Below are 18,914 nucleotides of genomic sequence, written 5' to 3'. Positions count from 1 at the left end.
TATAATTTGGGAAGGAAACCCATGTTCAAGGTTCTCAAAAACAATACATTTATTTTTGGCGGTGTATCATATTTATTAAAAAATGTTAACCTATAAATTTATTAAAAATTTTCTATTTTTTTTTTACAATAAAATGAAATGTTTTTTAAAATGAACAAAATTCTTGTCTATCCTTACGTGATTCAACTAACTACTCGAAATACTTGTTTGTTGTTGGGTATCGGTATATAGTAAAGATAATTCAGTGAGTGTTCCTTTTTAATAGATGAACATCTAATATTAGGCAGTTGGAATTTTATTTAATGTATTCACCATTGGACCAAAACAATCTGTGTGTGAAGCTTGTAATATATTTTTTAGAATTTTCCTATGAATTAAAAATAATTAATCTTAGCGCAGAATAAAAGGACATCGGAAGAAGGTTGGTGCATTTTGTATCAGTTTTAAAACCCATTAGAACCCGGTTTAGGAGGTTTCGGGGATTTCTGACTGTTTAACTTAAGAGTTAGTTTTATTTAACTTTTAAACTGAAGGGAAATTGCATATTGAAGGAAGCGAATTAATGATTAAGTTAAGTTTTACTTAAATATATTGATATTAAGTCAATTGTATAAACTGTATGAAGCGCCCATTCAACAAGACGTTACTTTAATTTAGAATGCTGGTTGCATTTATATTAGTGGACTGTATTTGAAAATTAATTGCAAAGAAAACGACATAAATTGAAGAAAAAAAATTTATCGAATAATTTACAACATGGTTGTTGGGGGTGGCCGAAGGAAACATTTTGTTTAGAATGGGTTTATGGATTTTGATTGATTTGGTTAATTGAAATTGCAGCTATAGATGGTAATGATGATGTTGAATGTTGAAGAAATAAAGGATATTGAAAGAGGTGAATATACTTACTTGATTCCTTCTCCTCCTGGTCCGCAGCGACCTTCTCTATTGCCTGGGAGCCACTTCCTAAATGTTATTCAGACATGAAGTTGATTTTTAATGAAAAGACAAAAAAATGGCTCAATCATGGTGCTAAGGGAGCTAAGGTTTCACTATTGGCCACAAAGAACTCTAGCAATGCTTACATTTTGGGGGCTGGTTCAGAATATTTCGGATTAAACGAAATATAAGCATGGTCAATTGTCCTTGTTGATCAAACATTCTTGTTAATATTATGTTGCTTTTAAGAATAAACATGTTTTCATAATATAGCTTATCTAATGTGTTAGGACGAGTACTTATTTGTTAACAAATGAAAATACTACTGAACAAAAATTTAACCAGAGGTCTCAAAATAATATGTATATATATATAGCTGAGGATTCATTACTGAAAATAATGACAGTCGTTCAAAAATAAATTCATTGAATTGCAGAAATTATGAATAAATTGAAATATAAATATAATGCTTTTTAGAGCTAATTAATTTAAAGGACCTTCAGACTCTCTAATCACAGCGGAAAGTATAGTAGTAATTGTAGACCATGGTACTAATTATGAGAAGTAATTAACTAAAAATTGAATAGGTATTTAAAAAAAAAAAAGTGTTTATCTAGCATTTTTCCTTTAAGTAAGTTCTTAAAATTTATACAATTTTTTGTTTTAGATGTGTAATTATTGTTTTATTTTTTAATGGTTTACTTTCCTTTTAGAGTTTGAAATCATTCTTAATATGCTTACATTTCAACTTTATAATTGTAATATTCAATTTTTATTGAAAGCATTTCTTGCTTTATTTGAATAATACAACTTTATTCTTTTTTGCTAGTTGAATAAATTTCTTCATACGTAAAATGATTCGCTTTGGTGTTATGAAAAACCAATGTTGTTCTGAATCATTAATTAAATTCTTAGGGATGAATGAGATGGATATATCTTTAAGAATAAATTATTAATTATATTTAGGATAGTATAGAATATAAAATCAATTTTATTCTGGGACAGGGTTCCTACAGAATAAGATACATGAACAATTATAAGAAAACAATCGAACCAAAACTGCCAAATAGAGGGCAGTCATGTCAAAAAAGTGTGTCTCAAAAGACTGATGTCGGAAAAGAATGGCGTAAAACTAGTAGACACAGAAGATGAAACTTTTCTTGAAGTATCAATTCACGACCTATGAAATTAGCAGCCCAGACCAAGATACGAAAAAATACCTAATTCAAGTCAAAATTCAGCAGTTCGAACTTCGATAAACTAAATCTGAATATTCAACTTCAGAACACTAACGTAAGGTTCCGTTCATACACAGCTGGCATCTTTGCGCCCCTGGGAGTTGCTATGATGATTGAGCATGAGTTACCTATGAACATTGAGCAGGAAATGTGTAACAATTACTCGGAGCTGTTTAAAAATGCAAAAATATATAAAAAATTTTTCTACTTTTATTTTGAGTGCATGGGGAACTGGTCTTGCTTTAAAAGCTGAGGGTTTGGCGTTTTTTCTCAGTTTCAGGGATATTTTTACACTTTTGCATTTTCAAACAGCTCTGAGTAATTGTTATAGATTTCCTGCTCAATGTTCGTAGGTAATACAGAATGTACGGGATTAGTATGCACCCTTTTGGTATCGATATCTTGTAGGTGGACATCTAAATGCCTAATCCATGCACGGCCTAAGAGTGGGGAGAAGTTATCTGGAACATAAAGTCGTTCAGTAGATTTTCTGTCCTTATATTGTACGTTCACTTCAGCAACTCCCAGGGGCGCAAAAATATGTATGAACGGAATCTTACCTTGGTGTTCTGAAGTTAAATATTCTGGTTTAGTTTGTCGAAAAAAGAGCGCAAATATCCAGATGATCATTACTCATAAAGGTAGTTACACCTTCAATCGTCTTTCATTTGGAATCAAAACTGCTCCAAATGATTTTCACCTCATCATGGACAAGGTTTTGGAAGGATTGAAAGGGGTTACAGTATACTTTGACAACATAATAGTGCTCGCAAAAACTCGAGAACAATACTACATAAACCTAACAGGACATGCTGAAGAAACGTCACTGCACTATATTTCCACTTCTTGTGTTAATGACCGTCCATTGAAGTAGAACACCATAATTTTGAAAAACAAAACATATAAGATGACATTTCTCATATGGTGCTATTGCGGTTCAAACAGTAAAGACAGAGGGCCTTTAAACTATTACCACTTCATATTGAACAGTCGTAACGTGTTCCAAAATCAAACTGTCACCTTCATGAAACCAAAACCCACTCGTCTGAACATACGTGTTCAAAATCAAAACTGTCGCCTTCACCAAAAAACAAAACCCACTCGACTAAAACATATCGCTCGTGTTTTGTTTTCACTATGACAACACCTCTTGTCTACACAGATCTAGCAAGTGTTTTTATTTCACCATGACAAACGTAACACCCCTTGTCTATGCAGATATCGCCAGTGTTTTAATTTCACCATGGCAACCGTAACACATCCATAAGTGACCACTGGGCTAATGCAACTATCGAAGACCTGCCTTTTAAGGTCAAAACTTGTCTTTCCCTTCATTATATTACTAAGGGACCAAAACTTTTTCCAACCGAGTGGCAATCTCCTCTGGACCTCTTTTGCTCCTCTATCCGTGAATGATATTAACTGACCCAGATACATATATTCTTCAACATATGTTGGTTGTTAATTTCACACTCCTCTTTATGCCGTTTGTCATAAGTTTCGTCTTCTGGTAGTTCGGATAAATACCAACCTCTTCACACAATGCCAGAAGCCGCTTCATCATTTGTCTGTTTTATATTAGTTGACGCTAAATCGAGATGGTTGTTAGTTCACTACTCCGAGAAAGCACCTACATCGGAGCCGACAATTCAATATCTTCAATTGAGATATATTCTCAACTCATGGATTGCCAAAACATTTCTGACAATGCAACTATTTTTAAAAGTGAAGCATTCACAAAATTCTGCACAGATCAGAGCATTCTCCAAAAGTTTATTGCACCGGGCCACCCTGCGTAATGTTCAAACTTTCAAACAAAAATTACAAGCAATGACAATCATCAAAATCTCCAAAGGAAAATACAAGAAATCTTGATGCGATATAGATCTACTCCATTCTCGTCAGTCTTACCTCCAGCACAATTATATTTAAAACGACGATTACGTATTAAACTTGACCTTCTGCATCCACCACCACAAATGCGTACACCATCCTCATTCAACATCTCACCTGGAACACGTCAACTTAGCGTGGAAGATCGGATACAAGCAAGATAGTACTCTCCAACTGGCAAGCCAACGGGGAGACTCGGAAAGATAGTCGATAGAAGCTTCGACTGGAAAACTCCACTTCCACTTGGTGGAAAACTCCACTACATAGTGAAACTTGATGAAAACGGATATTCCATAAAGAGTCATATCAACCAACCGCTGTTTTTTGCTATTGAAGCGACACCCAAGAAAACAGTGACATTCGATCCGTCACTAAGCACTGTTCATGAACCAGAGAGCCGACCACCACAGGAACAAAACTCATATCATCCAGAGTCAATTCCAGAATCCCAACACCAATCCGGAGTATAGCTCCAACCTATCCTGAGGCGATCAGGAAGGAAACGCATACAACCTACACGGCTATGGGACTATGAATGTTTCTTCATCAAGCATCAAATGATTAGATACCTTATTACTTTATGATTGCCTATACAAATTTAAACGACTTGTGCATTTCGTTACTACAAAATTAGCGCAGTAGACTGTTATATATCGATCTATCGATTATCTTCTATATCGATACCAACCATCTATTGTAACGTTGTTCGATATGAGATATCAACTTGTAACCTTTCCGAATATTGTGTTTCATCCTAGGAGGGTGTTCGCTTGATTTTTTTTTTTTAAGTCAATTCTTATTATTAGTTATTTCCTTGTTATTCTCTAATGGTAGTACTAATCTAAATGAAGACTTGAACACTAAACATCTTCAATCATTAGTTGTGAAATAATTTGATTTTCAAAAAATAAATTGCAGGGCTTTGTCCCATTTGAAGGGGCCAAAACCTGCAGTGCAGATGGTCCTGTCCTCAGAGAAACTAATCGCGTTGTGAAACAGTGCTGAGTTTATTCCAGTTGGTTTTGAGAGTTTAAACACTATTTCATGCATTCAGCCGTTCATCGACTCTTCATTAGTTCTGTAAATTTGATGGCACCTGGTTAATTCTTGTAGAAAATCGCTTCATAGCCTCCATTTTCGTAGGCGGGAATGACGTTGCTCGTTTAGTATAATGAACTAGTTTATTTGAACTGGAAAGTTCCTTTGAACTAGGCAGTTTGTTTGAACTAGATAATTTCTTTGAACTAGATAGTTCATTCTTCATTGGGCGATCCTTTGTGGCCTTGACGTCCCAAACGAAATAGCCAGTTCAGATCGCTGTTTTTCGGCATATTAGACTAGATTAACTCAATTCATAACAGAAATACCAATAGATAAATGTGAGCCTGAAAAACTCAAGAAACAAATATAAGGGAGTAGATTGATTTTGTAACGCGGGGATGAAACTTTATTTATTACTATTAATTAAGAAAATTTTAAATTGGATATATTTTATTAACCTTTCATCGATAATTTTCTATAAAATTGTTTACTAGAAATCATTGTTAATTTGAAGTTACTTTTATTTTTTTCCAGGCTGTTATTTTATTGACTATAATTCAAAACTTTCATATAAGAAAAAATTGTGTAACTATATATTTTTTAAAAATAGGCCACTAAAGATTGATGGACCGTCCGAAACGTCGGTAAGGTTGTTGTACCAATGTAAACATGATTGAACAAAGAAATTGTAGTAAGAAGGTAAATGAATTTCCCGAAGTGAAAAAAAGCAGAGAATAAATAAATTTTTATTTCACAATGAACATAATCGAGATTTTTACATAACTTCACAACAAATCCTCTTAGTGCGATAGTTGGATTATTCCAACTTAGGGATTAGGGGTTATTACTATGAGGTGAAGGAAAAAATTAAAAAAGGATGCACACAGGGTTCGGTCCTAAGTCCGGCCCTGTGGAAACTAGTGTTCGACGAGTTACTGGGGGTGCTAGAGAACAGAGGGTTCCTTGCCACGGCCTAAGTCGACGACCTGGCAGTCATGGTGGCCGAGGACAGCAGAGCCAGATTGAAAATGGGTGTAGAAAGGTGTGCCGATCTCGTAGGAGAATGGTGTGAGAGGTAGGAAGAGGATATCGAAAGAAAAATATCGATATCAGATAGCAATATCGATATCGATATTATATCGGAACTAAAATATCGAAATATCGATATCGAAAATTTAACGAATTAAAGTAATAATAATTATAAAATGATATCGTGGCAAGATATAGGAAGACTTATTTTATGTCATACCTAATCAAAATATATAAGAAACTCTTAATAGCGATAAAGCAAAGCAACACCACGACAACCATTTCATAAACATAACAAATATAATTGTTTTATTGAAGAAAATTTAAAAATAGAATCGATATTTTATTTTGATATTAATTTTTTTTAATCGATATTTTACATTATAGTAATATCGATATGGAATATAAACAACAATATTCCGATATAATTTTATCGAAATATCGATACTTTGTTTAAAAAGACTAGAAAATTATATAATTTTTTAAAATAAGAATATTGATATTTTATTTTGATAATTACATATTTATTTCAATACTTTCTATTGTTGTAATATTGATATGGTAAATAAAAACAATATTCCGATATTATTTTATCGAAATATCAATATATTGTTTAAAATGATTAAATATCATATTGAGATTTTAAAATAGGAATATCGATATTTTATTTTGATATTACGTATTTATTTCGATATTTTACATTGTTGTAATATCGATATGGAATATAAACAACAATATTCCGATACTATTTTATCGAAATATCAATATATTGTTTAAAATGACTAAAATATCATATAGGGATTTTAAAATAGGAATATCGATATTTTATTTTGATATTACATATTTATTTCGATATTTTACACTATTGTGATATCGATATGGAATATTAGCAACATTATTCCGATATTAATTTATGGAAATATTGATATTTTGTTTATAAATTCTAGAAAATTGTACAGAATAATTAAAAATGGAATATCGATATTTTATTTCGATAAATACAGATTTATTTCGATATTTTGTATCATTGTAATATCGATATGGCATATAAGAACAATATTATGATATTATTTTATCGAAATATTGTTTAAAATGACTAAAATATTATATAGAGATTTTAAAATAGCAATATCGATATTTTATTTCGTTAATTACATATTTATTTCGATATTTTCTATTGTTGTAATATCGATATGAATGTATTTGCAACAATAAAATATCGATATTTCTATCAAATAAAATATCGAAATATCGTTTCTAATATATTATACCGATATTAATAACAATGTAAAATATCGAAAGGAACATGAATTTATAAATTTAAAATATTGAAAAACTATTTTTATGCTTTTTATAAAATTTCCTTAATTTTAAAACCAAATATCAATATTTATATTAAAAAATATCGAAATATCGATATCGATATTTTCAACAATGTTAAATATCGAAATAAATATGAAATTATAAAAAAATAATATCGAAATACCTTATTTTAGCTTTTAATAAAATGTTATAGTTTTCTTTCATAAAATATCGATATTTCTATAAAATAAAATATCGAAATGTTGTTTCTAATATTTTATACCGATACTAATAACAATGTAAAAATCGAAAGGAACGTGATTTTATAAATTCAAAATATTGAAAACTATTTTCAAGCTTTTTATAAAATTTTCTTAATCTTTTTAAACCAAATATTGATATTTATATTTTAAAAAAATCGAAATATCGATATCGATATTATCAACAATGTTAAATACCGTAAGGAGTATGAAATTTTCAAAATGAAATATTGAAATACCTTGTTGATAATCTTCCATATCGATATTATTAAATATGTTTAATATCGAAATGGATATTAAATTATCGAAACCAAATATCGATATTTCACTTTAAATTAGTCTAGTATTTTTAAACAAAATATCGATATTTCAATAAAATAATATTAGAATATTGTTTCAATTATCGATATGGATATTAATAACATTATCAAAGATCGAATGGATTTTATATTATTGAAACAATATATTGATCTTTTGATAATATAATATCGGAATATTATTGCTAGTGTTAGAAATCAATAATTATAAAAATGTCAAATATCGAAATGAATATGACGTTATCAATATTAAATATCGAAATACTATTATTAATATTTTATTTCTCTTTCTTTTGGATTAAATAATATCTGAATATCTTCGTCATAGTATATTTTGCCACAAATATTTCAATAATATATGATTATAGTTATATAGTTTTAGACAATATTTCTTTTATTTACAGTGGAACCCCGTTATAACGACCTGTTTGGGACTTGGGGTGAGGTCGGTCCCATGAAAAGGTCGGATTAAGCGGAGTCTGTTACGCTGGGGAATTAGACTTACGTATGTTTAAGGGTGAATGAAAAATTAGAATACAAAACCAATTTATTTAGTACATATAAATGAAACAGAAAAATTAAACATTTAAATACATACATAGGTTTGTATGTAAACAAAATATACAAAATGAAAAAAAACAACAAAAAAACACAATTACGATACTACAAATGTACATAATGCGTAGATAGATTTTAAAATAGCCAAAAACTATCGATTTTTGTTTGTTTAACACAAGAGCGCCTTTTCGTGGAGGCATAACCCCTCTATTTTTTTTAAAAAAAATGATATCAACTGGTTTTGTGACGGTTTGTTGCTCAGAATATCGAAGAGCTTAGAGTCTCGAAAGCATCGACTGCCTCTGAATGGTTGATTTTTCGGTTGCAGGCCTGAGTGTCCGCATTGTCCTCATCATCGTCGTCTTCTTCATTTTCTACAGCTGAAACCGATTGGATAAGTTCAGAGCCTTGTATGCTGGTTCATCGCTGTTTAGCCATTCCTCAATCTCACGTTGGTCAGGTGTTTCAATGGAAGAGCTACTGTTTAAATATTCCCAATCGTGCATGAACTGAACCACGGAATGCACGTTCTCTTGAACCTCCGCGGTTTGATCGTCATTGATGTTCGGGCAGATTTTTTTCTAAGATTTTTCCAATGTTGATGGCGGAAGCTCTTCCCAACAGCTAACATATAAATTACATCTTTAATGTTAATGGATTTTACGGCTTCCATGAGACTGAAACCTGTTGCTGTTTTCTCAATCAAGGAGCTCATGAATTTTGATCGGTACCGTCTTTTGAGTGATTCGATCACTCCTTGGTCCATTGGTTGGATCAAGGGAGTTACATTTGGAGGTTAAAAAATGGTTCTTATCTCATTTTTCTTGAGGTCTGTGGGATGCGAAGGAGCATTATCCAGGAGTAGAATGGCTTTTTGGGGTAGATTTTTATCTTTTAATTTAATTGCAACTTCTGGCACATAGACATTATTGAACCACTCAGAAAATGATTCACGATCCATCCATGCCGACTTTTGAGCTCGATAGTGGACAGGTAGAGCAGATAAATTGCTGATATTCTTGAAAGCTCGTGGCTTGCGAGATTTGCTAATGAAAAAAAGGGCAATTTATGAGTTCCTGATCCATTACTATATAAAGCTAGGGTCAGCCTTTCTTTTGCTAGTTTATAATCAACAATGCTTTTATTGTTTTTTGCATCTTGAGTTTTATTGGGCAACATTTTAAAATTTAAGCCTGTCTCATCTAAATTATATACTTGCTCTGTTGACAATTCTTCGTTTACTAAGATGTTCCTGAATAAATCGATGAATTCTGTCGCAGCTTCTTGGAGTGTTTCTTCTCAGAAATAGTCGGTTTATGCGAGGAGCGATGTTTCAAAAGGTCGGACTATTGAGAGGGATTCTATCGAAAAAAAGGTCGGTTTATGCGAGGAGTCGGTTTATCGGGGGTCGTTGTAACGGGGTTCCACTGTATCTTTACTTTGGGACTTGGGTGGGACTTTTTTTTTTTTGAAACCGATATTCCGATATTATCGGTTACTGGATATCGATATAAAAATATCGGATATCGGAGACAAAATATCGATATTTCGATATCGATATCCCATCCCTCCCACTGGGAGGAGGAAATTGAGTGTGGCCGCCTCAGGCCATAAGAGGCTCAACTGATAAGGCTCATCCTATTATCAGAAACATTCAAGGAGAGAGTATTACAATGGGTGAGGAAGTGAAGTATCTCGGTCTGAGGATAAGAAGAAGACGATTTAACACCACTCCTCACCTGGTATATTTAAGGGATAGGGTGACCCTATCACTCAATGGATTGAGGAGGATAGGGGGTATGTTCTAGGGAATCAGTTACCCTGCTACGATGGTAGTTAAGCATGATGTAAAGAGGCAGGGAGAAAGGGACCAGAGGGACTCTGAGAGAGAATTGGTGGGACCTCGACCTATGGAAGAATGGGGTGGATGGTGGCTTCTAAGCCAGAAAGGCACCACTCTGAGGAAATTCTTCCCTACAGTCCATTCAAGACTGAGAGAGGGAATTGTCTTCCCAGATTATTGGATCTCACAGATCCTGATAGGACATGTTGGGTTCCGGGGAAAGCTGCTAAGCTTTGGGAAGCACATTGACCCTCAGTGCCCTATCCGGAGTTCCTAAAACATGCACTGCTCTGCATGTAGTGTTGGATTGCACCATCATGAAAGAAAATCGTGCCAGGTTGTTGAGAAAAACCCAGATATACACCCTCAGTGAGTCGGACTTTCCTTGTCTGATGGAGGAAGAGAATTAAGCCTTCTTCAGAGAGTTCCTGTAGGAGGTGATCGACGCACTTTACCTTAGGAAGGACTTGACCACCTGGGCTCGGTGAGCCATCAATACAAGAAGATGAAAGTGAAGAAGCAGATGCAGACTGAGACCAGAAGGGCTGGATCAGGCTGCGTGATGAAGGAGGGACCCGGACGGGTGCCGGTGGATAAGGTGCAGCCCCATCTAAAAGGTGCTCACCCATGCGCTGGGCTGCATCACGGTTCAAGTGAAAATGTACCCCGATAAATAATTAAAATAAATGCTATTCAAGCAGTAAAATAATATTTATCATTATTGGTTATCCCAGAAATGTCAAGGAAGGGAAAATTAAAAAAAAAACTTAACACCACTCGCTTTTTCAGCTCATTCAATTTTCAATAGTATTAGATGAAGCTTAGGCAATCGATTCTATTAATTGGCACAGCACACACACTCTGCCAGCTAGTGAGGTAGAAAACCTAAAATTTTGATCCAGCATACTAAAAAAAAAACAAAAAAAAAAACATGTAGAATCAATTAGAAATAAATTCTAAACTTTTTTCCTGAGATCACTCTATTTAAATCATTGATGTCGACTGTTTTATAGCACTCTATAGTGGCATCGCTGATCATCCGAAAATAAAATGTAATATGCCTATTTTGTTAGAAATTTTGACTGCTTTAATGTTATCTCCGAAAAATCCTTAGTTTTATAGCATATATATATATGTTACTTAACCTTTGTGTTTTGAGTTAAATTTTCAATTTTGTTTATAGGATGATTGGAATAGCGTTCCTAGTTTTAGGCATAACATTCTTGACCTATATAATTAAATGGGTTTACGATAAGAGTAAATATTGGGAAAAAAAAGGAATAAAGTGTCTACCAGCACTTCCTGTTTTTCCTCCAATTAAGTATCAAATCACATAATTAATGAAGCAGTGGAATAAACATGAAGACATGACGTCGTTCCGTACGTGGAGTGACAAACAACTTTTAATAAAATTGCCTTCATCGTACATTTTTGTTCAATTTAATTTTAACTAATCTAAGACTGAAATATAGTATAAATTGACACACTAAGCATCCAAGAATTTATTTCACAATCAATGCACACACTCAACACTGATTGTGATTCGGTCTTCTGGCGAACTTGTTGCCATTCAAGTGCATTTCTACCTTGACTCTACGGTCTAGCCAATTGTGGACCAGAATGACGTTGAAATTGAAGAATAGCATAAATACCCTAGTTTTCGTATTTCCTATTGGACTATTTACTCTTATAGGTCACAGTCAACATAAGTCAGTGAAGGGTGCAATGAGTAACTCTAAGTGAAAATGGAACTTAATTAAAAGAGATATATATTTTAGTGCCGTTCAAGTCAAGTTTTGGTTGGAAAATAGTTGGACAGTAGTAACAACGGAAAATTTCTTTGACTATTATGACCAACCAGGATACTTATTAAATAAAGACATTTTATTTGAACTAGATATTTCATTTTTCATTGGGCGATTCTTTGAAGCCTTGACGTCCCAAACAAAATATCCAGTTCAGATGGCTGTTTTTCGGCATATTAGACTAGATTAACTCAATTCATAACAGAAATACCAATAGATAAATGTGAGCCGGAAAAAGTCAAGAAACGAATATACGGGAGTAGATTGATTTTGTAACGCGAGGATGAAACTTTATTTATTGCTATTACTTAAGAAAATTTTAAATTGGATAAATTTTGTATATCGTTTGACCTATAATTTTCCTAAGAGCTCATCATCCCCAGTAACCGATACTCAATGGTAGGTAGTTACCTTAATAATGGAAGCGTCAGAATTAGGGGTTACTACTATGAGGTGGAGGAAAAAATTAAAAAAGGATGCATACAGGATTCGGTCCTAGATCCGGCCTTGTAGAAACTAATGTTCGACGACTTACTGGGGAAGCTAGAGAACAGAGGGTTCCTTGCCATGGCCTACATTAACGACCCAGTAGTCATTGTGGCCGAGAACAGTAGAACCAGATTCAAGATGGAAGCAGAAAAGTATGCCGGTCTCATAGGAGAATGGTGCGAGGAAGAAATTGAGTATGGCCGCAGCTAAGACTCAGGCCATACTTGTAAGAGGATCAACTGACAGGGCTCATCCTATAATCCGAGACATCCAAGGGGAGAGGATTAGACTGGGTGAGGATATAAAGACTATTTGATACAACTCTTCACCTGGTGTATTTAAGCGATAGGGTGACCATATCACTCATTGGATTGAGCAGGATAGGGGGTGCATTCTGGGGAATTAGCTTCCCTGCCACGATAGTAGTTAAGTACGAAGTAAAGAGGCAGGAATTAGTAGCGCTACCAGAGAGACTCCGAGAGGAGATTGGCGACACCCCGACCTAAGTAGTTAATTCTGTATCCCTCTCAAGGCTGAAATTTTCTTTTATTGTGTCAATATATTCATTTGCGAACGAAACAGGCAAGATCTCATATTCGCAATGCGGCAAATAACTGAGAAGACTGTCGAAAAGAATAAAGAACTTTCAATTAGCTTTGTGGACCTTCGAAAGGCTTTCGACAGGGTGAGAAAGGAAGACATAGAGCAGGAACTGTCAGATAAAGGCATTGATCGAGGGATGGCCTTGGCAGTGATGAGTCGTTATAATAAAACCAGGAATGTGGTTTGGACAAGGAATCACAGGAATTCGAGACAAAATCAGGTATTCGTCATGGTTGTTGCTTGAGCCCGCTGCTCTCCTAGTAGTCCTCGATAAAGCAATAAAGAAAGCTAAACCTAGAATGAGACAGTTTCAGTTAGGACACAGGAACTTACAACCCATAAAATTTTCTGTGTAGGCTTCTGCGGAAGACCTGGTTTTGCTGGCTTCGAACGACCAAGACCTCCAATACAAAATAAGTGTTCTGCAAGAGGAAATGGCACCGATAAACATGAAAATTAACCCGGAAAAGGCCAAGAGTATGAGGATATGAAAGAAACCCCGGAAATTAATAAGGGTGGTCAGAGCGAACGAAGGTCTAGAATTTCAATCTAGGTGCTCATATCAATGAAAGCGGCTTCCTTGATGAAGAAGTTTCTCAAAGAATCAATGCAGCTGTAAGAATATTTAGTTTACTTGGAAGGGGTTTCTTGGGCAAAAGGGAGGGGACGAGAAAAACTAAAATAATGATCTACAAATCGACGTTCCTCCCTATTCTTTCCTACTCTTCCGAATCGAGGACACTCACCTCAAAACACAAGAGTCAGATCCAATCCTTCGTAAGTTGGAAGGAAGGACACGACGAGATAGAGTACGGAACAGTACCATTCGGACTAACCTCGGAGTCAAACCGGCTGAGAGCATCCTAGAGGGGCACAAGCTAAGATGGTTCGGACACCTCCTTCGGATGTACCAGGAACGAACTGCCAGAAATACATATCAGACGTGGAGGGAAGAAGGCCAAGAGGAAGACCACGCATTTCCTGGGAGGAGAGTGTCCGTTCAGGATGTGGGCTATAGACTGGGGTAGGAAAAGGAAGATGACCCAAGAGCGAGATATTTGGTCCAGACTCTCCAAATTGTAACCCCACACTGCACAAGCGATGAAGGGAATAAAATGATTATGATGATGGTGATGATGATGATATTCATTTGTATGTTTTCAATTAAATTTAAAATTTGTTTATTCAAAAAGTATTCCCAACATTCTATTGGTATTTTGCAATTTTTCGCTAAACCTATAATATCGAGTAAATGCATTAGTAAATTATGGGGGAGTATTTTAGAGGTGGTTTTCTGTTCCATCGTGTTCCGTCTTTTCCTAAGAAAAATATTTGTTATCAAATTTCAATGTAAAGTTAATTTTTGCCTTACAGATACTATGTAATTAATTAATCTACTTACCAATGAAAAAGGCGTCATCAAAACCATTTTCATCATTAGAAACTTGAATACCATCCCTCATCACACTCATCATTTACCTCTATTTCAACATTATCGATACTGCCAGTGTCAGAATCATCCAAAAAATCAATCATCAGTATTATCATAGTTACTACATGCAATATTACACACAGTCTCCAAATCTTCCAAATTATTTAAATTGAAAAAATCAGGGATATTGCCAAGCACAGATTTTTTAGTTTAAACATTTTTCATCTTAACTGTGAGTTAATATTTTTTTTTTTTATCAACATCTCATCAATATATCAGACAACGATATTTCGGCTGTAGATGAAAGTTTCAAGCAATTAACAAAAAAAAAAAATCTCAAAGTGCCAAGAAATTTACTAAAGAAAAGTCTAAGCCTGAGCTTAATATAAATAAAGTTTCAATTTAAAATTCCTCATATTTTTGTAGAAAGCCAAAATTTGCTTTTGGCAAATACAATCTCGATTCATTTACTGTGGTATTAAATCTGAGTACACAAAATGTCATCGTGCGGTTGGTTCTCTTGTTATAGATGTAGCAGAACAAATTTCAGATTTCATGGAGAAGAAATTGTCTTCTACTTCATACTGAGATTTAAAAATGCGCCGTCCTTCAAAGTTTGAAGAGATACAGCCATGAGAGGATAAAAAACTGATAAATGAATTGCAATTATGGAAGAAAAAACTTTTGGGTTTGTTCGAGTTGGGCAAATATACGTTTGTAATCGTAATTTTCCACATGAATAATCAATTATTCGGAAATAAAAATTACGATTAACCTTTTGAATACGTTTGTATTTATGTTTGAATTAAAAGTCGACTATCATATTATTATTTATGTGTTTAGTTATATCAGTCTCTTACTATGTTTTAGGAGATGCAGAATATGAAAATGCTATCGATTTTAAAATCGCGTTTCAATTTATTTCAACTTTTCTGATTTCTAACATAGAAAGAGAACCTTTCATGTAACGAAGCAGTGGTAAAAATTGAAAATGACGTTCAAGAATTATAATTTAGTTAACTATATCAAGTTTGGTTGTGCTTATTTCCCCATAAGGCACAGTTTCTCTCCAGTTCTTGAACCTAGCAGACTTGCTTTAAGCCTTAGTAAATTTTTCACTATTAATTAGTAATTACTTGAAGAAGTTTGTCGGGGGGTGCGGTCAGCAAAGAACAACATAAATAAACAAAACCATATTTATTTATTTTATGCCGACGTTTCGACCTGAGTTTCAGGTCTTCATCAGGGGTTGTGGCGTGTAAAGGGGAAGGGAAGATGCTAACTCAGTTAGCAGGTCGAAACGTCGGCATAAAATAAATAAATATGGTTTTGTTTATTTATGTTGTTCTTTGCTGACCGCACCCCCCGAAAAACTTCTTTAAGTATTAATCTACGGTCAACTATCTACATCTCATTATAATTAGTAATTAATTCTAATATTATTGATAATTTTGACAAGTGTGGGAAAACTTCTTTTATTAAAAAATGAAAAAGAATAGTGGCCATGGACGTGATAATCTTTGAAATAAACTAATGAATTATTTTTTTTTGATTACTTTAATAAAAACTAGGTATAATTACTAGTCAAAATTGATGAGTCTGCCAAGTACAGGTAGGGGGATTACAAAATGGCGGCTGTATCAAAACCTTAAAAAACATTAATTTTTCATTAGGACCTTTATATCTAAAAACTACCTACAACTCTAGAAAACCTAAGAGCACATTATTTAAAGAAGAGTAAATTTGCTGAAATATTAGCTCTAAAAGAGCTATTAACGTTCAATAGTTCTCGAGATATAGCTTTTAAAAATGCAAAAAACCTACTGAAAGATTAGTAGTTAATTTATTTTGGGAAATCTATATCTCAGGAACTATGCCACGTACAGATGTCTATTACCACTAAAATTAAAGCGTGAATAATGGACTATAAAGAAGTTTATAACCTTTATCTTCGTAGGAATAGTAGTTTTCACGATATTTACTAAAACAAATTGATTTATAGTTGTTCGGACAATAAATTTGATTTATGAAAAACTTTATTCCAGAAACAAATGGACGTACCGATGCCTGCCAACACTCAAAATAAAGGAAATTTAACTTACTATAAATTAGTTTATGACACTTATCTTCGTAGGGGTAGTAGTGTTTATGATATTCACATATGAATATAAATTTGTCAAATAAAAATTTGTCCGAACAACTATTAATCAATTTATATTAGCAAATTTCATGAAAACTATTACTCCTACAAAGAAAAACATCATATATTACTTTATAGTGCATTAAACTAGCTTTAATTTGAGTGCTAATAGACACCTGTACGTCAAATGGTTTTTGAGATATGGGTTTTACAAAATAAATTCACTAACTACTGATTTTTCAGTACTTTCCATACAACATTTTTATGAAATTTTGCTTTTTCAAAAGCTATATCTCGAGAACGTATATCACTCTTTTAGGGCTCATATTTTAACCTTAATTTAATCATATTTGCTCATCTTTAAATGACGTTCTTTTAGGTTTTCTTGTGTTGATCCTACTTTTTTAGATATAGAGCTCTGAATGAAAAACTAATTTTTTTTATCGCACACAAACAGGCGCCATTTTTTATTCCCACTCCCTATACTTGGCAGACTCATCAATTTTTAATAGTAATTATGTATAGTTTTCATTAAAGTAATGAAAAATTGGGGTGAGATAACTGCCTTTTTTCTCCTTTTGGGTTTTTGTACTATGAGAACAAAGAACAACAGGTATTCACAACAGCTAGTGATCTACAATCGATATTTTCACAGGTCAACTTGTATACAATAAAAAAATGAATTTTTTAAATTTTAACTTTAATGGTTGTTATATTAAAAAAATAATATGTTTTTTTAAAAATCTATTCACTGTAGGATTCTGCTCTGTCCTTACAGTTTATAGCGTGTTGTTAATAGCCTAAAGCCTTCCTCAACAAATATTTTATATAACACAAAAGGAATTTTTCGAATTTGACTAGCAGTTCTTGAAATTAGCCCTTTCAAATATTTTAACTCTTCAGTTTTATTTAATTATATCATATACATAGAGATGTAATTTAACAGACCTGTTTATTTAATAAAATTAGTTATAAACTAGTTAGGTATTTAAAAATGCTATTGAATGCCTTGATTTTTTTAAATTCTTTTTATTTTTTTTTTCTTAATTAGTAATATTTTTCATGAATCATATTGTATTAGTTAAATGATTAATAACAATGCAAACATAACATGAGGAGATCAAATGCAAGTGTTGTTATAGAAATCAATAATTTAGTATTAATTAACAAATTATCGAAATAAATCAATAATCTCAAAAATCTATGTACAATACAAATTTCTCTATCCAAAATTCAATTATACATTTCACCAGCGAGAATAGATATTCAGTTACCAAATGGTTATTACTATCTCCCTCCTCTTTCGCAAGTATAAAATCTTTCTCAGCTCAGGGACCCGTGCTGATCTTCGTAGCGCAGGATAGGATATGGATTCAGTTGGGCCTATGTAAGTCTCCAGTTTCTTGAGTACATTTTGCTGAGGAGGACTGCCTGGGATAGAGCATTAGTCGGACGCACCTCTGTTAGGTACAGTTCTGATTCCCTTTGAATAGAATAGAATAGAATGTATAGGAGTACTCTTTGGGAATAAGTAACATTAGACTAGCCTCTGTTAGTATATTTAAAAAAATGAATATTCTACACCTTCCATATATCGCCGTTCACTTGACTAAGTAGCCTTCCTCTGAAATAATAAGATGTTGAATGAGAAGTAGTCCCTAATTGTGAGTGGACGACTCCGAGAGGGGGTATAATCTCGGAGTCGTCCATTCCCATTTCCAATTGAAGGTCGGAACGGTTCAGATCTTCTGGGGCATAGCAGGTTCCAGATTCCAAGACTATTGACAGTCGTCCCTGTAGAGTTTGAGAGTCGATAAGCAACTGATAGGTAAGGCGACTTTAATAAACCATAGCCAATAACAATTAAAAATTGAGGAGCTATCACTAAAATGGTTTTAATTAAAGTTCTTCAAATTTTTTAGGGATAGAAAAAAAGTATTTCTTCAATCAAATTAAAGTATTTTTAGTTTTGGGGCATGAGAGCCATCATGAAGGATTAAAAACTGTTCCTATCAAGTCAGATTT

General features: G+C 33.4%; 1 protein-coding gene across 1 annotated transcript in view; it reads left to right on the top strand.

Moving 5' to 3' along the window:
- Positions 1 to 18,609: 18,609 nt before the first annotated feature.
- LOC106690281 (cytochrome P450 9e2) overlaps positions 18,610 to 18,914 on the top strand; it is a 54,613-nt gene continuing 54,308 nt past the window's right edge. Inside the window, exon 1 of the mRNA XM_067050729.1 lies at positions 18,610 to 18,717. The gene's annotated coding sequence lies outside the window, so the exon portion shown is untranslated. The remainder of the gene's footprint in view (positions 18,718 to 18,914) is intronic.

Source organism: Halyomorpha halys, unplaced genomic scaffold, assembly GCF_000696795.3.
Source record: "Halyomorpha halys isolate HHAL.00 unplaced genomic scaffold, Hhal_1.1 Scaffold1638.1, whole genome shotgun sequence".
Taxonomy (NCBI): Eukaryota; Metazoa; Arthropoda; class Insecta; order Hemiptera; family Pentatomidae; genus Halyomorpha; species Halyomorpha halys.
The sequence above is the reverse complement of the archived record's forward strand: the minus strand, read 5'-3'. Positions and strand labels throughout refer to the sequence as shown.